This window comes from Camelus bactrianus, chromosome 3 (assembly GCF_048773025.1).
Source record: "Camelus bactrianus isolate YW-2024 breed Bactrian camel chromosome 3, ASM4877302v1, whole genome shotgun sequence".
Classification (NCBI taxonomy): Eukaryota; Metazoa; Chordata; class Mammalia; order Artiodactyla; family Camelidae; genus Camelus; species Camelus bactrianus.
The window spans coordinates 61,627,744-61,650,880 of record NC_133541.1 but is presented as its reverse complement, the minus strand read 5'-3'; the positions used below and the strand labels follow the sequence as shown (position 1 = coordinate 61,650,880).

At 36.7% G+C, this 23,137-nt stretch overlaps 1 long non-coding RNA gene across 1 annotated transcript in view; it reads right to left on the bottom strand.

The window, feature by feature from the left end:
* The window catches only part of LOC105074787 (uncharacterized), a 455,371-nt gene that overhangs the window by 94,841 nt on the left and 337,393 nt on the right, over positions 1-23,137 (bottom strand). The window lies entirely within an intron of this gene.

Here is a 23,137-nt window from a genome sequence, read left to right as displayed (position 1 = left end):
ATTTAAATTCATTATTTTCATATACAAAAAGATATATCAGTTAATAAACAGAGTAAGAATTTGGTTTTAATGGGAGTCTGATGGAATCAGTGCTGCCACTCTGCTTCAATAAGAATAACACCTGAATTGTAGCTATAATTCTTTCATGCATCAGTAAATGAAACATGTATCTTATTTGAGGTCCACGGGGTAGTTTCAGGCAGACAAACACTATTTACTGTTCTCCAAAATGTGCTTATTTACCATTGGTGATCTGAGAAGTGATCTGTAGTAGTACAGGAACATGGAAAAAATTTTGGAATATATTATTAAAATTTTGACCTTTTAAAATTATCTTTCAATCTTTTTGCTTTTTGAAGAAAAATAAGACTTAAGGCTCAGAACCTTTGGCAGACAATAGTATCTTGCTAAAATTAAATGTTATTTTGTTTTGATAGCATTTACTTTTATTTTCCTATTTATTTCAGTGATTCTAGCTGTTCATTTAGAGTAGTTACATATATTTTCTTATAAATAAGTGCACTTAAGTAAAAAGGCAAGTCAATTTAAACAAAAAAATTGGATAATTGTACAAGTTCTATTTTTGATAAGGCAAAGGCACAAGTATGATGGAAGGATGTCTGAAATCTAATACAACATTGTGTTAAGTAGTGACATAGCCCTGAATGACAAACTGCTTCTATATCAGGAAAGGCAAGTGAGAATTATCCTCCAAATGATAACCCTGAACATTTGATCCTCATTATCCTTTGTAATTTTGTGCAAGGGTGTGTGAGTGTGTGTAGGTGTGTCTGTTGGCCACTAACGTTGGGCAGTTTCCTCGGTTGTCTGGTTCCTTTGCCTTACAGTCACTGAGAAGTAACACATCTGTGCTATTACATTTTACCAGGAAGATGAGTGTAAACACCTTCAGCGCACATGTGCAAAACCCACAGGCAGCTTCAGATACATAAAGTGCATAAAGGGAAAATTTGCAATGGTAATAAGAATCCCCTCTCTTCCTGTGTGAAAAAGGACTCTGGTACAGAGTTTGTTCTTTCATTGCTTGCTGGTTCCATTTAAATGGTCCATATGTTTTTAGAATCCAAAACTCAGCGTAAGGTCAAACGGCATGCTGTAATTAGGGTGCTCATCTTTAGGAATGGAAAAGGATTTGTGTAAGTCTTGAAAAGCATTATGAATGATGAGGGAACCACAAGCCCATTAACATGGTTGTTACTGTAACCTTTGGACTGAACAATTCATAACAGCCCCAGTTCAGAACCGTAGCAAAACTCAGAATTATTCAAGCTCTCTACATAACAGGAACTCAGCTTTCTCCAATGATAAACAGACACACATGAAGGAAAATTCCACTGACCTTCTCTTCACCTCCGCCTCAGAGGCCTAATTGCTTTAAGAAATAGTGTCAAAACAGAACACATACCTCCAGTCTCTGCAGTTCGGAAGAGCAGGGAGGTGAATATTTCACTTTTAAGTAAACCAGAATTCAGTAAGAGTTAAGCTGTTGCATAATGATAAGTTAAATATTGTAATGACTTAAAAAGATGAATTAACATCTCTCTATATGTAGAAAAAGTAAACATAATAAAAGATCTTGGTGGGGCAACAAATACACCTGTCTTGGTTCTTCACAAATGATGGTCAAGATAATCACTTTAATAGTAGTGAGATATATTGGGGTGTGTGTGTGTGCATATGTGTGGAGTTTTAGTTAATGGGAATGTAGAAAAATAAACTCTTATTTCACTCTGTTTAAGTAATTTAGCAATTTCTATCAAAATTTAAATTGCAGATACTAAGCCAGTTATCTCACTTTTAATAAAGTTACCTTGTTTTTTAAATTTTAAATTAAAATTTAAAATCTAGAGCAATACATGTATAAGGTGTTCATTAGAGCACTGTTTGTAACAATAACAACAACAAAAAGCCTGGAAACAACGGGATATCCATCAGTGACAGACTGGATAAACAAGCTATGGTATAGCCACTTCTCAAATACTATGCAACTGTAAAAACTAGCAAATAAAACTAAAAACAGTAAGGTAAATACATGCAAGTGCATTTAAAAATTCCATGATATATTCTGTAAGTTACAAATGTGTTTTAAAATAAACAAGGAAACAAAATATGTGTATACACACATATATCTATGTCTTTGTCTATTTCTATGTACTGCTTATATTTTATAAATATTAAATCATCTAGAATATTATCTACCTAACAATGAGCATCAGTGAGGGGCTACTATCATGACTTGGGAAGTGCAGTCTGTGGGAGAGTGACAGCAGAGTGGAAGAACGTGACAGAATAGTCTGCAGCTCTAGGGAGATACTTGTGTGAACTCCTACTCAGAACTGGGTAAGGCTCTACAGATGCTAGAGATCCTGTATCAGAAAAGGAAAGGGCAAATACCCATGATTTGGGAGCTGCTTAAATGTGCCTATCTGTATTGTATAATTCTTAGGAAATATGAGTCACAATTCTGCATATTTTTTTCATTTAATTGTTTGATAGCAAATCACAAAAGAAAGAATTATATGAAAAGGTCTGTACAAGAGTGAAGTTTGAGGAGGCCCATTTACCCACAGGACACTCAAATGTTGAGACTAGTGCTAACAGGCATTTGTACAGACCTTTATGATTGACAAAATTTGTTCACATAACAGTGTCTTGCTCATAGGCAAATGTCTTAAAATTAAATAATGCATCTACTTTATTATTGTTACACCATGTTAGATACATCAATTATAAATGGAAAATATATGGGAAGGAAAGGAGAAATATGTATTTAATAATCTGGCTTTGCAGTAAATTGAAATGAATTAGCCAAAATACTCAACTGTATTATGGGTTAAGATCAGGAAGAAATACTTTGGTCATACATTAAGATTTAAAACAGGAAAACTAAATCCATGAATTTGAGTTTTCTGACATGAATGTGATTCTGAAAGCAGAAAGCATGGTGAAACAAAACTCCTCTAATAAAAATTAATACAGATTTTTTTTTCTTTCAAGCATAAATCCTGAACCTACACTGTTTTTTTTTTAAAAAATAAAAGCAAATATCATTTCAAAAGTAAAACCAAGATTTTTCTGGATTAATAGTTTTAACTCTACTTATAGAGAATGTGGCCTTCATTTTGAGAAAAATGGTAAACAGAGAACCGGCAAGGTGTTTGAATTAATTTTCGTTTGAATCAGATATTTGAAAACAGAAGACCTAATAAAGGGGGAAGTAGAAGGAAAGAGGAAGAGGAAAATAGGTGGGAGGTTGTTTTCAAGATTATCAAAGAACCATTTCAGTATCTATTGTTAATGTTTATTTCAAATTGAAAGTGGTATAGAGAGGAAGTTTATAAAGAATTCAGGGGAAAGAGTTCATTCAACCCATGAGTTTCCTTAGTCTACCAAATACAAATTTTCTCTTCGTTCTTTGCATACAATGTTATTTTAGGAATTCTATACCCTTTTTTAAAAACGGGAATTAAGAGCAATATGATTTAGAAACTACTGACTTTTTAAGTTTCTTCTAATCCACAGAGATTCTCTTTAAGGGAAAGGACTCTTTATAACGAGTATCCGTTCAGTATTTGTTTCTTAAGGAAAAGAGCAGTAATAACAACAAAAGTAAAACTGATTGTCAATTTTATTAGAATGCTTCCAGCAAAATGAGTTTTGTCCCTATCTAGGTAACATCAAATCAGCTGACAATTTAAGCAAATGCTAGTAACAAAGCAAAGAAGTTGTTCTACCAAACAACCAGAATTGAAGAAATAATTAAATTAGTAGAAATTCCACTCAAACCAATTGATTCTATAGTTTTATTTAGATGACCTGGTAATAATCTTGTCACCCTAATAAGAACACATTTCAGTCTAGGCAGAATTAGAGAGTGAAAAAGTTAAAAAAAATCATCAGAGGCAAAAATAGTTCAAGCTGGCCAAATCTTATTAAAGTGGATTTCTGAAGGGTGTATAAATTATTTTTCAGAGTAGCAGTAAAACAGTATGTTAAACAGTATTCCAAATAGGACTTCTGTGTTTAGAAATAGTTTTTCTAAATAGAAAATATGTAATAATTTCCTTGTAAAAAAACTTTAAGATCTCTAATTTTTGTTATTAGTTAATGTGTTGCTAATGTGGCTTTTTCTCAAATGTAAACACAGAGAGTGAAGGAAGTCCTTACAGTCACTTACATGGATATTTAATTGATTCACTGACAGCTTGTTATGTGACCCAGTACTCAGTTGCAAAGCCTTCTAGGAACTTGTACCAATGGAATCATTTTTGTTTCAGTCTAATTCAACATCTTCAACATCTTTTATTTAAATACAGACTAATATAAAACCTTTTCTTCCTGTGCTTTTTTTAAGTTTCATTTAAATAAGGAATTACTCAAATAGGTATATATGGTGCCTCGTTTGTAACGTGAATATACATCTTATCTGGGGTTCCTAAGACCTGAAACTCTCTAGTATATCTCTTTGATACCACTAGCTGGTGAAGAAAGTAACAGATTTGTCTAAATCTAGGAAAAATGCTTGCAAGGCTTAAAAAATACCACCAAACTTTTCTATCCTTACTATATCAACTAATTATTTTGAACAAGCTCTCAAAGAGTACCTATTACTTTTCATTAAATGTTCTAGGTACAAGGAAGACATATGTAAGAAGAGATATGTCATAGCCTGTGCTCTCAAGGAACACCCAGACTAGACTGATGCATAGCATGTAATGTTATATGGAGTGATGCCATTCAATACAGTACAATAAATGGTATGATAGAGACTCGAACAGATATAATTTGTGCCCATAGAAGGAGCACTTAACCCTGATGTGACACACAGAAAATTATCCTGGAAGAGGTTTTTTTGTTTTTTTGTTTTTGTTTTTTCATGAAATCTAAACTGAGTCTTGAAGAAAGCCAGGTGGACAAGGTAAAGATATTATTCAAGGCTCAGAGGTGTGAAACTGTAGGATACATTTAGGGAATGACTAATCATTTTATTTTGTTGGAGGGGACATATTTAGAAGCTGCTGTTGTTATGAATAAATAGATACCAAAAGCTAGATTATGAAAGGTCACCTATACTGAGCTAAGGACATTTTATATTACCCTGAAAATTATGGTCAGCCTCAAAGGGCTTTAGGGGGATGACATGAATAGATGTGCATTTTGGGGAATGCATACACTATGGCAGGAATATAGTACAGAAGTGAGTGACGAGCTGCAGAAAAATTAGCTACGAATCTCTGCAAAAATTCAGATCTGGAGTAGACTACTGACGTTGGGAGAAGAGCAGGAAATAGATCTGAGAAATTTAAGTAGACTGTGCATGAAGTAATAAATTAGAGACTAAGGGAAAAGTGGAGGAAGAGAGGATTACACAAAGATTTCTTGCTTAGGAGACTGGATTCTAGGGCTATTGCTCTGCATTGCTTAAAATCATTACCCTTTTCTTTAAAGCTATCCCTCCATCCATTTATTCCTTTAATATCACACTCTGCTTGCCCTCATCGGAGAACAGCTGGAAAGATGAAGTGCCATCAACTACTCTACTGGATTCCAGCTAACTATGCACTTTCCACTAACACTTCACTGGTTATTATTTGAGGAAGTTTTCATTTACCTGTCATTCTTAAATATAGTAAAAACAGTAAAGAGTTTCTACTGATAGAAAAACCAACCAGTGACAAACTGTGTTTTAAGGACTTATAACAGTGGAAATATTTAAGACAATAATTGACAGAACATTGAAATATTAAATTACGTTTTGAAAATTTTCTGGAAGTCTCACAGAAGCAGATACCCAGATAAAAAAGGAAACTTTTCTTCGTCCGGAAGACTATAAATTTAGGACACATGTTGAGTGTGGATTAGACACGTACCTCTGATGTACTTGATAAATGTAGACTATTTCATACATATTTTAGCTCTCTGAGGTTGTGTACCAAGAAAAATTATTCCTAATGTAAATATGAAAGGACAATATCTACTCGAGAGAATTTTACCTGATTTTTAATTAAATTACTATACCTAGCAGTATCTTATAGTATAAACTATATTATGGAATTATATCACATTATATTTAGTATATTAACAGCTCAGTTGGTGAGAATATGGTTATTGCAGTAGAGGCTGCTAATTTTTCTTATTCTTCATCCCTGTTCTTTCCTTTTGTTAGAGATCTTCCCTGCATGGTTACCCAGTTATATTCTCCATTGCCTAGCATCCCTTCCAGCTACTTGCATCTTAGAGCTAAGCTGATTCCAGTGGGATATGAGACATATGTATAACTTTCAGGTCCTGTCCTTAACAATAATTTGTCTTGGTCCCTCTTTTTCTCCTTTACTTTTCCCACTGAATGGCAAAAGGCAAGAATAGGAAATTTTCTTGGATCCAGAGATAGAAGCAATATGACAAAGAAATCTGTATCAACCAACAGCTTGGATTCTGGACTACCATGCTGAGGTTTCCACACTGAGCATTTTCACCCGGAGTTATATGAGAGGAAGAAATACACATCTACCTTCTTTAAGGTACTGTATGTTTGGTGTCTCTGTTACAGAAGCTTATTCTGTACCCAGACTCATTATCACGATAATGACAACAAAATTTTCAGCCCCAGCGTAACAGAGCTGGTGGTTTTTGTACACAAGAAACTCTCTCAAACGTGTCATAAAAGGAACAAGTTTCGCAAAGGAACTGAGCAGAACTGGGGGCAGAGGGATGGGGATCGTACAGACAGATCACAGCAAAATAACCATCAGGGCTGGAAAATAATGATGAGCCATATAAATTGTTCTTGTTCCCACTTTCTCCCACCCCACATTCCCAAACTTTCACTAAGTCCAAGCTCAACATTTAGGAATTGAGTTTGAGGAAGATGGACCATCAGAGCAACAGCCTATCTGGAATTTGAGGTTGGTTTAGGACTCTTAGCTACACTGACAAATAACCCACAGGGAAATCATTCTATCGCTGATGAACCACTAAGTGTCTTATGTATCAAAAAACACTAAATTGACATGCCTTCCTCACGCTGTGAGTAAAACCTACAAACAGGGATACAGGACTTGGTCATTTGGACTTTTCATCATGGAAAAAAAAAATCCTCACTCATTTTCACTTCTTGCCTCCTACAAGCTACATTTGGATTTTACACCTTAGACTATGACATCTTACTTCTAAAAACTAAAATGTAAAGGTTTGGGTGGTATTATTCATCAGCTTATTTAAAAATGCATTTGAATTCATATTTATAGCATCATGCAAATATAAATATCATGAAGCAAGAATAAACACTGTGCCTTAAAGTGTTTCATTCCAAGAGTCTGTGGAAACCTTTAGAAGTGGGCAGCAGGAAAAAAAAAATCACACTGCCTGATTTTATTTATGATCTACCCCTTGAAAAGTGGGCAGACCAGAAAATTTGTGCATTTCTTCAGAAGTCAGCTTCATATGGGAATAGGACAAGGTGTGAAACTGAGAGCAAAGTCTCAAAGTAATGTGGTTGACAGTGGAATGTGAATTAATGTAATGTAGATTATTTTTCCCTTAGTTCACAGAGCCTTCAGAGCTACCAAAAAATTCCTAATAGAATACCCTCTAAAAATAAAGTTGATCTTCAATTCATTACATTTCAGAGTTGATTAGCATGATTCTACGATGGTATATGGGTTGCAAATGCCAACATCAGTCTTTTCATAAGAAACTATGGACCCAGGAGAGGTTAACTGAAATCCTAACAGTTTGGACCCTGATGTGTTCAGCATTTCTGCAAGTCTTGGGTGGAACTGTGTGCCTTAGGAGCTTAATGTTAACTTTAACTATAACAAAGAAACTGTAGTTGAATATAATTGAGCAAGGTGTGCAAAATAAATTATACTACTTAAAAAGCAGAATGAGTTAATATATCTGAGTAATTTATCACTGGTTTTACTGAGATAAAAAAAAGTCTGAGAAAGAATATGACTATTTTCATAGTGGAAGAAAGAACTACTTGTTGGTAACTTTAAAGAGACTTGCCTATTAGAGACTGATCTATCAATTCCAAATAAATATACTTATCAGCAAAAAGAAAATACTCTTGCACCACCTAATAAGATTTATTTGAAAGGAATTCCTTTTGTTTTTCCATCATTCTTTTTTATTATTCCATACTGAAATGGCTTTTTTTTTAAGTGGGGTTATTTACTCTAAAATTCAGAATTTTAATAAAGTTAGAATTTTAAAATTTAATTTTCCACCTTTTTTTGCAGTATAAATGAGATGGTGGAATAAAAAGAGAAATATAGAGTATCACCATATTGAGAAGACATCTTTTGAAAATGTTACTTCTTTGTCAGAACAAACATCCTTATTAAAGGGTGACTACATGAAATTACAGGGGAAGTTATAGAACAAAACACAGAAGTTAGCGGGAGGTATAGTTTAATTGTTTCAAAATGACTGCTTAGTTTTGAGAAACTATTTACTTTTGTTTGGCTATTTGGCTAGAAGGACAGATAGCAATATAAATTAATATATCCAGAGACTGAATGATAAAAACTGTTTCTTCTTTGTACACTTTTTCCAAAAAATCTCTGATTGTTTATAATGACCATCTTTACTTGGAAACCCCTTTACCCAGATAGCAGGAACTCAACCTGAATTAAGTATACATCATTTATGTCTCATAATTTTATTCAAGTTCTTAATATTTTAATACAGAATCATCCTTTGTTGGCATAAAACAAAAAACAGAAAAGAAAGAAGTAAAATACAATGTATATTTATCATAATCTGAAATAGGCAAATTTATTGTTACTTGGATTTTATTTTTAGAAACCTGCAGATGTATCAATATCAAATTCAAGAATAAAATATTCTTGAAACTTATTGAAGGACATATAATTCATTCAGTTCAGTAAGTTAGTGATGAAAATAACTAGGAAAGGCTTCCATTTTCTCCCTAATAAATAAATGTTTTAACGTGGCTCCAGGATCTTCCCTGCTTGACAAATGAGCACAATATATAATATGGATAAAAACTGAGCTCCAGATACTCCAGTAACTACAAATATCTTAAGACTGGAGACACACTTACTATATACAATATATTGAAACCACACACTCTAGCTATCACCAACTGACAATGGACTTGTAAACTCATATTCCACTAACATGGCCCACCCAAAACTGAATTCTTCCCTATAGAAACAGCTTCTACTCCAGTCCTTATTTTATTGCTATTAACCACGTCTTTCTCATTTTTCTGGACAAGAATTATTCAGCTCATATCTGACTCCAAATTCTTATTCATTCACCTTTTTCATCCACACAATAATTTACAAAAGTCTATAAATTTTTTTTTGCATGTTCTGCAGAATCCGTTTCCTCCTTTCCATTCCAAATTCTATTGCTTTAGTTTAGAATCCTAAAATCTTGACCCTAAACTCTTGCCAATATTTTCCAAACTTCTGTCTTTGCCTGTAAGATCTTTCTTTTTAAAGGTATTCTGCACACTGCTGCCAAATTAATTTTCCTTAATATCACTGTCATCATACCACTTGTGTGTCTGGTAACTTGGAGACCTTGTAGTCCTAAGTTTTAGGTGTTCTAACTGTGTGACACTGGTTGTGTCTATTACTCTCTGGTCTCAGTTTCAAGTGTGAAAATGAAGGTGTTGGACTAGACAGTCTCAAAGTCCACACTACCATGTATGTTAATCGCAGGTTACGTAATCCAATGGGCCTCCTGCTCCTCCCACTATCTATAGCAGAAGCTCTCAAACTTTGTACAGAAGAGGTAATTGCTTTCTCATTATTTTCTATTTGCTCCCTCCCATACATTCTTCATCCTCTGTACCCCATTCTGTGCTCCAGAAGGATAACCCCCATACAGTGCACCACCTCCCTTCCCCACTGAATTTGGCCAATGGGAGACATTGACAGGTGACAGGCAGACAGAACAAGAGAGATCAGAGTATCTTTCTCTAAGTCTTTTTCTGTTTGGGAATTACATCTTTAGCAGTAGTTTCATCTTTCTATGACTACAGTTAGGCCAGGCTACATAGATTCCAGATGTGACTTATATCTGGCCACCTTCTCCTTAACACTGGTTTGTTGCATTAATCTTGCTCACACTTTTGCAAGTTGTCCCTTTATTAAAGTCTCTTCATTTGAATCATTTTTTCTGGGACCCTAATCAATATGTGTGAAGAGGTTTTCTTTAGTACCAATGCTCAGACCTCAATCCAGACAAGTAGAATCAGAAACCCTGGGTGTGGGTCCCAGGGAGAAGTACATTATAAAAGCTCCTCCTGGTAGGTTATGAAGTCTAAGTATTTTATATCCCATTCAAGGCTATGTGTAATCTGATACCAATCAATCTTTTCAGCCAAGCAGACATTACAGGAAAAAAAAAAATCTCTCACAACAAAACTTGGCTAGTTAATAATTTTGCCAATAGGATAATTTTAAAGAAGCATGGGCAAAAATCATAAACAAATATGGGGGGAGGTTATAGCTCAGTGGCAGAGTACATGTAAAGCATGTACGAGGTCCTGGGTTCAATCCCCAGTACCCCTGTTAAGTAAATAAATAAATAAACCTGATTACCTCCCCCCCAACAAACAAAAAATAAATATAATATAAATTGGACCTATTGCTTACATGCTAAAAAAAAATGTTTCCCAAATGGAGCAATAACTAGAGTCAGGAGGAATTAATGTGACCACAAATTCTCGAAAGAGGTGGCTTTAGAGTTAATGAAACATATTAAAAAGGGGAGATCTTTCAAGGTACCCTCTTAGGTATCCCATACCCTAGAAATTCAAAGTCTTAAAGCATCATTTTCACAATATGTCAATCAAGTATGTCTCTCTTTTCATTTGATCAGTTACTAAGAAATCTCACACTTGACCTTCATTATCTTTCACTTGCACTGATGCCCATTGGTTTACATGCTAACAAGCAGAAAAACAAACGAGTTTGTGGTCAGGGTGAAGAGATACCACCGTTCTTCAATTACACAGCAACTGGTGACGTTTGGGGTGAACATGTGGTAGTTAGTACCTTTAGTTATTTACAGATCTAGGATCCTAGGATGCATTTAAGTCTTGACTGTCTAACAAGTAACTTCTTTTGTGTCTGTCATAAAGGCCTGTTTCAACTCCTCTGATCTCAGCTGGGTAGCCTCTATTAACTACTGTTGAGAAGTGGTTTCAAATCAGCAGGTCAACCCAATCTGTTGAAGATAGAGCCACGTATTCAATAGTTAGAGTGCCAACTACAAGCAACCAGCACAGCATAATGTCTGGAGCTGGTCATTAAAACTGTTTTACTAGATGTGGTCTTTAGTTGAGTCAGTAACATCACTGGTAAAATGTGCATTTGTGGCAACTGTATAATTTATTTACTCCAGATCTATATACAGAATAGCTGCTTGAGAATTGAATGTCTGATTGCAATTTCTTCTGGCATCACTGTCTCTATCTGTGTTTGCTTTAGGGCGGGGCAGAGAATACGATGGTGATGACAGCTATGAGTAATTTACCTGGAGCCCCGCAGCTCATATCATTGTTGGTTTTTATTGTTCACAAACAGAACAGATCCTGGCTGAAAAACTCAGTCACTTTAATTTCAATGCCTAAAAGAAGAGGCAAATGGATGTCAGTTTTAGTTTTAGTACTTTGCCAGAAGAACTAAATTATTCCAGCTAGTGAGATATTTTCTAGGGACGCCATCTTTTGCATAAAGGAGAGCAAGATGGTAATGTTTGATTCACTAGGTCTGAAACTTTTAACCTTAGGCAGTTTGGTCAAGTGTGAAAATGTAAAACACTTCTCAGGAAAAGAATTATTTGATTCATAGGGTAGGTATCTTTCCTCCAACCTGAAACCTGCAGTTTATATTTATCAGGATGTTTTAAGTTGTCATGAATACCCAACTGTGAATCAGGTGGTGACTTTGTGGTGACTGAAACATTCTTTAAGGACTTTCATTCCTCTGGTTATAGTCAGATGAGGAAAAACCGTGTTCTCTCTTCAGTCAGTTCCGAGGTCCAAACTATCTAGTGTCTAAGTAAGGCTGTGTCCTGCGGAAGGTATTTCTTCATGCTAGACTTACTGCTCATTACCCAGGAAGATTACAAACCCGCGTAAATGAGCAGTGACAGGGGAAAAAGCCTTTCTCAGTCAGTCAGAATGTATGTTTATACTACAATCAAGACACTTGAGCCGCCTTAGTATGAAACAAAATCTCGGGAGGTACTGTGGGTCTTGGAAGGGATAGCGTGACTATGTCATTAGAAAACCATATATATATATTTTTCACTCCTTGAATTCTTTAACCAAAAAAAAAAAAAAAAAAAAAAAAAAAAAAAAAGGCTTTTGGCAGAGAGAAGAATAGTGTGTCTTCTAAACACTAAAAAAAATTCTCTCCGAGGCCTTTCCAAGATGTTTTGGATGGCTCTGTGCCTCTCACTCTCTGGCAGCCTGCCCCTCCATCAGTGCTGCAGAAGGTCAATAAACCCAGTGCAGGGGGGCACTGTGGAGGGCGTGTGTGAGAAGGCCTGCTGTTGTTGCGGTAAGTGCAGTGTCCGCAGGTTCATTAGGAATGCATTTGTTCCTGGAAGGGCTGGCTATTCCGGTAACTGGCTGCCGCCAATGTTTTTAACCATATTCTCCACTTTTATGCAGACGTTACAGGGCAGAAAACCAGTCTTCTGTTCTCGCTGCCTGCATCAATTTGTAGTTTGTTACTTGATCGGCTCGTTTTACCTTCCGTCTGGTGCAAAGGGCAGTCTGGGACACTGCAGTTACGTCTGGGCCTTCTTATCAGACTTTATGATGAAAAGGGGCTCTCCAGGGTAAGGAAAGCTCGGAATCTACTTATTCCTCTCTAAAGAAAATAACGGGCATGAGGAGGAGCTGAAAAGTTGCAGGCAGTGTGGAAACTAGAGGAAAATAACAACTCCACCTCCCAGGTGTTTTCATACACCACAATAGGAAAAGCATTTTAATTTGTGATGCCACTAAAATGTTAGTAATTATTTTATTAAGGGTTTTCTTTTTCTGAGAAAATGAGAAAACATCTCCATTCTTTTTAGGCAACACTTTTGTAAGCTAGCCCTCTGAGTGTCAGTAATACTAACACTGCTTGGAATCTATAAGGAGAAATTGGAAAAGGCAAAATGAAGTTGTATGCTAAAAATCCAGGATTGTGTGGGCATACACGCGAAACCAAACATCACTACTTTTAACCTGATCTGACTGCTAAGATGAGAGGAGAAAACACTAAATAAAAATGGGATCACTGCCTTTTTCTCTGAAGACAGCTCTGGTCTGGCTTTCTTGAAGTAATGTCACCTTAAGGGGGTGACAACACTGAACTTCCTGTGATAACAGTATCTGACACAACATGGCTTCAGCTGACTTGTAACTGGCGTGTTAGAACTCGTGAGAAGTGCGAGGCCCTTCCATCACGAATGAAACACATCTGTCCAGGAAATACACTTCACTGTGCCAAAATGCTTTTAGTGTATCTGCCCCCTGAGTGCCCTCTCAAGCTACAATTCCCTGTCAGCAAGTACCTTGTAATTCCTTTCCTTTTATGTTGATGAAAGTCTTGATCTATTATGCCAATATTGCATACTTTCCACAGTCTCCCAGAAACTATTACTCAGTCATGCGCACAGGAGATCATGCTCTGTTACTCAGACAACCAGTCTCAGCAAAGAACATCAGCCCTCACAGAGAAGCAGCAGCTAGATTGCCTGGCTTTCTAATGTGGCTCAAGTTCCACTTTGGGAAAGAAATAAAAGAGAAAAGAGAAGGCCAGCGGTGAGGTTAGACACTACAGAAGATAATGCCCTGCTTTTAGAGGGAGCCAAGAGGAGTGAGTCAAGGAGGGATCTGACTTGCTTCATTCTCCACCCTAGTGGGTTCTGACTGTATCCAGTGAGTTCGGGTTAGGATGAGTCAGAGCTGGAGATCCCCCTGGGGTTTCAGGTCCATTAGCAGTAGCAACAGAGCCTCAGAATGAAGTCTGGATAACCCCTACCTCCGTTCTGGAGAAAATCATAGGAGCCCAGGTTGTCTCTATGTTTTAAATGCCTCAGGGATTCAGAAGTCATCTTTATGTTCAGGAGTTTGGGGATTAGCAAACTTTTCTCTGGAAAAGTCACTAGAAGGGACCCAGGTTAAGAGCAATTCTAAGCTGCACTGATTTTCACCCAGACTGTAGTGCCAGAGAGATGAAGAAATAGATTCTGAGAGGTCCAACAACTTGCTGCAGGTTAAAGAACTACTAGGTTGCAGAGCAGTGATTTAAACCAGGCAGCCTGGCTCAAAGTCCCTGCTCCTAACCACCGCACTCTCACATTCCATGATCATTAAACACACACAGAAATGCTGTTGGTTAAATGACCACTAAGGTCACAGTACACTGATGATAAAAACAAGGAGACAATCCATCCACTTCTGAATCCCTGACCACTTGTGGTTAGGCCTCTGAAACACAGCCAAATGGGAGCTGAGAAATGTCCATCAGCTCTTCTACAGCCCAAACTAGCCTGGACAATATCCAACCCTTTGAATGTGGCTTTTTTTAGGTTAATTATTTAATCTTTTGTTCTTGTACTATACAATGAAAACAAAACAAAGCTTTATATTCCAAATTTTCTATATTGGTATCTCGGATCCTATATTTTATATCCAGAACCCACTCAAAAGGAAGATGATATTTTTGAAGTCAGCACTAAAGTTTCATCAGCATTTTTGCTTTGTGATAAGATGACACACTGAAAAAAACCTGCTTTATTATAGAAGTCCTCAACAGTTGCAAAAGTTTCAAGTCATGGTCCTCACTGGATGTTTCTCAATGAATAATACAGGGTTTGCATTAGAGCTTTTAGCCTCCATACCCCAGGCATTGTGAGAGGAGGATAATAAATCCCATGGCACAGGTGTAATTCAGGTTTTCATCTCCATATTCATATGATTGTTTAATATTAATTGACAAGCACTATTTGTTGGAGGCCCAAGTCAGCCAAACATTTAAAATAATTTCCCTCAGTAGAAATTCCAGTTTGTAAGAATAACTTGGCAAATAATTTGTAAGTTACATTCTTAAGTGACCAGCATGCCATCTAAGGAAATGTTGAAGTAGGTATGCTTTTTTACAGAAGGAGCACAAAAAGGTTCCAATACAGTTTATTATGAGACAAAAGTCGTAGGTGGAAAAAATCCTTAATATTATTCTTCAGGTAGATGTAACAGATAGAAAAGCACTCCATTTAAAACATGTCATTGAAGGAGTGTTTTAATTATCCATTTTGGCTTCAGAATCATGTGTTCAAGCTTTGTAACCTTTTGATTAAAAAACTCCCGCCATTTACATAGTGGTTTGGGGGCTGTTTTTAACAGTTAGAAACAAGAAGCCACATGAAGATTTAAGTCACCATAAAGTAAGATGTAGCCTATTGTCTTTTTGTTGTGACCCTAATTCTTTTATCTTTTTAATTCAAATATGTATAAATACATGTGTAACTAGATATGTAGTTACATAATCTGTAGCTGTACAGATCAATTACTGACCAGGGTACTACTTCAAGCACTGCAGGCTGAATAAGGCATAGTCCCAAACCTTAAGAAATTTGTATTTTAATGGGAAAAATAAGAGATGTGTAAGAGTAACTCTTATGAAGGAAGTATGTGATAATTAAGGGTTGATACTGTCAACTATATATTTGAAAAATTCAAAAGAAGGAGCGATTTCATCTACTTTAAGACATCAAAATGCTTCAGGGAGCAAACCCATCTGAGAAGCCCTTTGAGGGGGGATGAATGGGAAGCTCAAAGTGGGCTTGGAAAGAGGTTCCAGGAAGGAAGAAAGGCCAAGGCTTGAACATTAGAAACAATCCAAAAGCCAAAAATGAAGCATGGCATCAATAGGAAAAACAGTGGTGAGACAAATTTAACAGAAGCATAGTGTGCCTTAAAAGGTTAAGGCAAGAAACATGGACTGAACATCAAAATGAAGAGTTACGCTGGATTTCATCTCCTATCTTAAAAGACCAATTGAAGAGGGTCACCGAGTAACTGGAGTTACCCTTTATGCAAGTATGCCAGGAATTGATTTGCAAGATGTATAAATGAGAAGACTAGGGATAGCAAAGCCCAATCAGCGGCACCTGCACGTGGGGGTGTTAAGCTGGGGTAACATGATGAACCCGCAAGGCCTAGAAGGGCAGCAGCAGGAATGGAGCAAAAGAGAGGATTTGTGATTCACCGTTGAGAATAATTTCTAGAATTTGTCATCTAATTAGATTTGCAACCTGGGTTAAGAATTCTGAATTCTTAAACCCTTTTAAAGCCTTGATTAGTAGGAGAAGCATCCCAAGAAGTATTGATGCAAAAAAAGATGAACCTAATATTAGGCATCTATTTATCAGAGGCTACAGGCAGTTTAATATGTGAGGCTGTTAAAGCAACCTCTTAAATCCCCGCAGCATACTCACCGAAGTAGACAGGCAGTTTGAAATCACCAGAGCAGATGCATTTGCTATGACCAGGACTACTACTAAAAATATCCTCCAGGTTGTTTGTTCCAGATGAAAGTGCTACTTGGGTAAATATGGGCTTCCAAGTTGAAGGTGCTACTACTGTTACTTAGATGTGTTCTTATTTGAGTGTTACTTCCTGTGGCGTGAGTGTTCTGCTGATAATACTAGCACGTTCTGTGGCCCTTCACTGAGATGGGGCAAAGAGTCTTATAGCCAAGACTGACAAGGCTTGTGGCTTTCCAAGTTAAGGTCAAAAAGAGTACAGCATTGTGTTGTGCCACTCTTTCTGACAGTCTCAACAGAGCAGGCCCCCATCACTTACTGCTGTCACTTCTGAGTGATTGACAGCTGTACCACTCAGTCTGCCCTCTGACTCCAGTATGGTGTAAGTGCTGGTGATCTTGTATCCCACAGACCTGGATTCTAATTCCATTTTAGTTATATTGGTCACAAATTCATCTCGCCTAGGGTGGAATAATTTCTACTTTAGAAATCCAGGCTGCAGAAATCCTACCATAGGTAGTTATTTAGTTGTGTAAACTTAAACTGAATTCTTGGCAACTACTAAAATGGGCATTCAACAGTACAGCTACGTCCTTATCTCCCATCCCTCTTGCTATTCATCCTAATTATTATTAACAGTTAAATTTCCCAACCTATCACACTGGTAGTAGATTTGATGATTCCAATAATTGATGTAGTCAGGTCTGAGGACTCACCAGAAACATAAAGAACAATTTTATCCTCAAATGGTTTATTGTCCAGGCAGAGAAAGAGAAAAACATACCTTTTTGGAGTTTTGGGGTTTTTTTTTTTTGGCCCACAACTTTGAGAAGCTATCTTATCTATTAAGTGTTCAATGAAGCCTTAAGACAATATAGGTTATCTTGCAACATAAACTCATGGATGAACTTTCTGAATATTATTTATGAGAGCATTTTTGATAGTCTTTAGCCAGATTTCAAATGCTTCATTTATTTGCTCTCATAAATCCCCACAAAACTGAAACATCAATCTCTGGACAGTTGTTTCTGGAGTTTTCATGTTACCATTTAAATATGGGGAATAAATGGTCATAGAAGTAAGGAGTAAAGATGATCAATAACATGTGTCTAAAGAAGATATTCTGCTTTGGGCATGGAGTGAAATAACAGGATGGCCACTATCTCTTATTTGATCATAACACGAAGAACCCCTTCAGGAGAAAAAAATTCCTATTCACAACTGAAATTTTTATGACAAGGACTCAAGATAGCTCAAGCAAAAGAATGGTCATTATGCCCTCTATATAACCAAAAATAAAATGGAGCTGGACGTCTGTCTACTTTCTGGAACTTGTTCCTCTGGCACTTTGGTCCACACTTAGGAATTCTGAAGTTACCGCACTCATAGATTATATTTTTATCACTGTTTATCAATAATTAACTCCTAGTTAATGGTTTTAATTTAAGTAATTATAAAATACTCTTTTCTTCCTCCCCCATTTTACAAAGAATTAGAGCTGAGGATGTTAAATAGTTTCGAGGTACAATCAGGAAGTGGCTTTATTGTTTTAAGCTGTTGCCTTTTAATATACTATGAGAGATCTATTTTCTGTGCTCCTTGATAATAACTTGGGCCTAAATCAGATTTCCAGTAACTTTCAGTTACAGGAACACCCATATTACAATGATGATAATGTTGGAAGGAAGGAAGGAAGGAAGGAAGGAAGGAAGGAAGACAAATAGATAGATGGATGGATGACAGGTAAATATTGGACTTCTAAAAGTCTAGCCTCTAATAATAAAAGCATCAATCTCATGTGCAATTCACAGCTCTTATTCTCACTCCTGTAAGTTTTAAAGGTCTTGCAAATATAATGAAGACTAAGCTTCGGGGCCCTGAACTCTCAGGGGCTCCTTACAAACCCATGATTCTGTATTCTCCTCTTTAAAGAGGGTTCCCTGAATTGTGTAAGACCCTATAAAAACCTAGATTTCCCTGTCCTGGCAATTTATGCCTGAAGAATGTGTGGGAAGGAGTGAGGGAGCTAATCTATTCTTTAATCGTTCTTTTCTCCCTCACTCGTTTCTACCCTCGCTCCCCCAGAGTTAGAGCAGACGAGGAGGGCTTATAAGAAAGAAGCACTTACTAGCAACTGTTGGCAGTTCCCTCCCGGCTGTAGATGACCTCTCTGGGATGAGTATGTAAACACTGGCTGTCTCCTGATGCCGACTTACCTGACACGGGCAATGCTCTCTCTAGATGACCCCAGATAACTTCCTACAAACCACCTCTCTTCTAATTCCTCAGCCCTGCAAGTCCACCCCACCAGAGGCTCTTCTGCACAACTGCCAGGCCAGCCTCCTGGGTGTGGGGCCTTTAGATAGCTCGGGTCTCATCACCGGTTATGACATCTACCTAGCCCACAAAAATCCTCCACAGCCTCACCTAATGGTAGCTGTACAGGATGCGTGCTGCTGCCCTTCCTGTCCTTCGCATCTCTCCAACCATCTCTCTAACTGCTCCGGGAACATCAAGGCACAGATCACTCAGTCTGCTGCATAGGCAAATATCCATCAGTAAATTAAATGCCAGTCTCTCTCTCTGAAAAACACCCATTTCAACCTCTGAGTGATTTCTTTGGAGCCCCTTCCACTTGGCTGAGTGAGGAGACAGTAAGCAATTTCTCCCTGGTTAAAGACTTCTACTCTCACAAATTCTACTACATGAACCGCTCTTCTTGAATTTTTAGTCTTATCATTATAAAGCCTGGTTGGAATAATGGAGGTGACTGTGAAGGACAGATCTGACCACTTCTTTAGCAGTCTTAGAGATGGTTATTTGGGAGCTACTTGTTTCATTCTTTAGACTATAGTGTTATTTATCAATTATCAGCCTTGAGGTTTTAACTAAAATACTGAGACAATAGGAAGAGTCTCACTCAGATACTCATTATACAAGCTCTTCTTAAATAAAACTTTTATTAAAAAGTTTATAAACCTTAAAAAAAAAAAAAAGCTTATGGTAGAGTGGGGCTCAGTTGCAGCCAGTCTGAGGACTCACCCAGCCACTCACTGACTAACCCTTCCATGGACACCAGTTAGTGTCTTCACTGTACCAGACACTGAGCAACACATACACAAGTGCACATGGGTCATCCCAACTCCTGCCGTCTCTTTCTGCTCTTACTTCCTGCCACCAGACTATGGAAGTCTACAAGGAGGAACTCTGTTAAGTGAAACATTGTGTTCTGCTACCTGAAATGGTGTAAATGATGCCAGTAACTAAAATCAGAAAATACAGAGAAAGGAGTAAGTTGCAGGTGAAGGTGAAGTGTTATTTGTAGGATTGATAATGATAATGACCAACACATTATCATGTAGAAAGATACACAAATAGAAGAGTTTACTCAATCATTGGAAAAAAAGAATTCATTGAACATTCCCTCTGTACCAGGTTCTATGCTAGATATTACTCTCATACTGTTTCTCAACAGCAATCTAAAATATTATCTGTGGTTAACACACACACAATTTTCAACATACAACAAACATCACACTTCATGTATCATCAGTTGTGGGCATAAAGAGCAGAACTGGACAGGTCTGTATGTATAATGCATTCCACTTGGGGATTTCACAAAACCAGCATTAGGAAATTTGAACAACATAATGAATCCAAATGTATCAGACAACTCATTCTCTGTGATAACTGTGATGAGAAATTCATTTGAAGTTCATCTATTGCCAAATAATTTTCCAACGCATTTTGTTGATAACTCACTCAGTAAATTAGACACCAGCTTTTGAAGTACTGTAACTTAGTTCAAACAACTGCAGCAAGTGCTATCTCTGTTGCTCATTACTCTCTATTCAGGTTTATACTCTTTGTAGCACGTAGTGAGTGCTCATTAAATATTTGCTGATGGAATGAATGTATGAGGGAGTGAATGAACAGTATCTACATCAGCCAGAGCAAACTTGAGGTTTTATTGGTAAAACAGGCAGAGAGGGACTTAATCATAACTTGTTAAGTACACTTACTATTTCTTGGCATGGTTACCACTATTCACAGGATTACATACATATTTCATCTAATTCTCAGCCTGTTCTGAGGCTTGTGACTCTGTGTCACCCAAGCTTATGTTCTCTCAAAATGGACTAGTAACATTCCTGGAAAAGGTTCCAGAGCAAAAAAAAAAAAAAAAAAAAAAAAAAAACCCAACAAAAAACAAACAAAAAAACTCAAAAAAAAAACAAAACAAAAAAACATAAAAAAGCTCTTTCTTTCAACTAACTTTCAAGGAATGAGTGCCTTTCAAACATGAGGGAACTTACCTATAATTATCTGTGTTTTCTATTCTACCATTATATGGTTTGTTCCATCACAGATAAATCAACAATAACTTAATTAAAAATATAAAAATTAGAATAGCTGTAACTTGCTCTGGAAATTAGCTCTAGGCTTGAACTTAGCTTCTAGCTTTCATTTAGGAATTAATGATCCCTTTGTTTAAAAAATGTAATAAAATTAAGAAAGATTTTTACTTATTTTATTGGAGAATGTCATGGTGCAAGACAAAGAGAAATTTTCATCAGGTTGAAATCTTTAACACTGCAACATATTCTAGATATTGTTGTAGCCTGTTCTTTATTTTCTTAACATATTATGAGAATCAAAGTTCTTTTAAATGAAGTTTTTTGAAAACATCTCTCTACTACCACATATATAATACCTATGCCATGATGCTTTACATAGTTTAATAATTTTTACAACAACATTATCACCTATATGTAAATACAGTGGGGAAAAACAAGACAATGCGTAGATTTCTCTTGAGGACCATGCAGCTTGCCTTGCCCTTTTGTAAGTATTAGAGGTGAAACTCTTTAACCTTTTATAGACTTTCTTTTCTCCTTATGAATTGATGAATTTGCCTCAAATGAAACACATTATCACCATGGTGCCTCTCTGGCAGTGACCTTGCAGAGTCACTGTATAGGCCCTTACTGCCTGAATGGATGATACAAAGCTCTACGTTCTTTTTTTCCCCTTGTGATGACTTATTAGCCTTCACCACTCCACAGAGCTGCAGAACAGAATCCCACTGCTTCAAACCCTGGTCATTCGTGTGTATGAAGATGTCTTTAATTTCAGAAGTAACGTGGCTAGTGGTGATTTCCTTTAAAATTCTGCTAGTAGCCAGAAATAAAAAATGACCACTTCTTTCGCCCTTTCACTTCTCTGGGACTGCACTCAAGCTATTACTCATTTAATTCAAATATAAAAATAAAACACACTGAATATTCAAGGTGAAAGTCTGGGGTGTGTTTTAGGATTTCTTTTTTCACGTCACACTGCTGAATGTACTAATTCTCCATTTCACTTTGTATTTGCTAACCTAGGGAGGGGATGGGTATTTCAAGAGAGTTTTATAGTGTTAAGGGCAAGAAGAATATATTGACAAGAAGATATCTTCCACGTGATGGAATTTGCTAACCTCAGTGAATACAGTGATAACAGCAGAAACTGAAGATCCTTTTTCAAAAGTGAAAACTACAGAGTAATATATTTTTGTAAATACAGAATGATGCAAATTGTGTTGCCAGTAAAACATTTTGGATTGTATTTTTAAGGTTTTTCCATATTTGAACTGACTCAAGTTGTTTGCCAAGGAACAACACCCCCTAATCACTTTCTGATGTTAACCAAACCCACTAAGCTGATTTTCTAATGGCACGAGCAAGATTTCCCTCCTCAGGACAAGTACAATTTTGAAACCAAGAAACTTCAGCTTGCCCTTCAAGAAAAGTGATTTATGGGAGTTGGTGTGAAGAAAAAAAGGAACCCTATTTTACCCAAGAAGGAGATGAAAGAAAACCTTGCCTGAGGCAGCACTGTGGCACTGGCAATGTGAGAGGGTTGTGAAATCCTGAGTGTATGCTTTTGTGGTGATGTCTGAAAGTACTGGTTACTGTATTGATGTCTCGCTATCATGCATCTCTATTTCCGGATCTACTTCCTTATAATTGCTAATGAAAACAGGGCTACGAGCGGAGCCGTGTATAGGTCTCTGCTTCAATTCTTCTGTTGTTTTCATTGATAGATGGCCTCCTCTGAAAGTTTCAAAACAATTATCTTCCACTTTTAAGAAAGAGTATAAATTCTATCTTTTCCTAATTAAAGAAATACACTGTATTTGTTAAGGTTATTTAACCTTTTGTCCAATAAGCTATCGATCTCTTTATTCCTGTACCCCTAGGCATCCATTAAAATCAGTCTCTGACTATTAACGTGCATTTTACAAATAATCAACAGACTAAAACACAGTAACTAAGGAAAATCAGGACAAACCTAACAGAAGCCAAGCTCTAAATAGGACTTTAAAATAAAAATAGAACATGTGACTCAGAATACAGTACTAGTTCTTTATCTTACAGATGTTCCCAGGCATCAGAGTCAGCGTGGGCCATGACACTGCTGAGTGTGGGCTAAATGGGTAAAAATTTGGAGAGAATGACAGGCTTTTTTTTTTCAGACTTTCTTCCTATTACCTCATGTTACTTCATGTTTTACCGAATGTACAGAATACTTTGTCTACTCA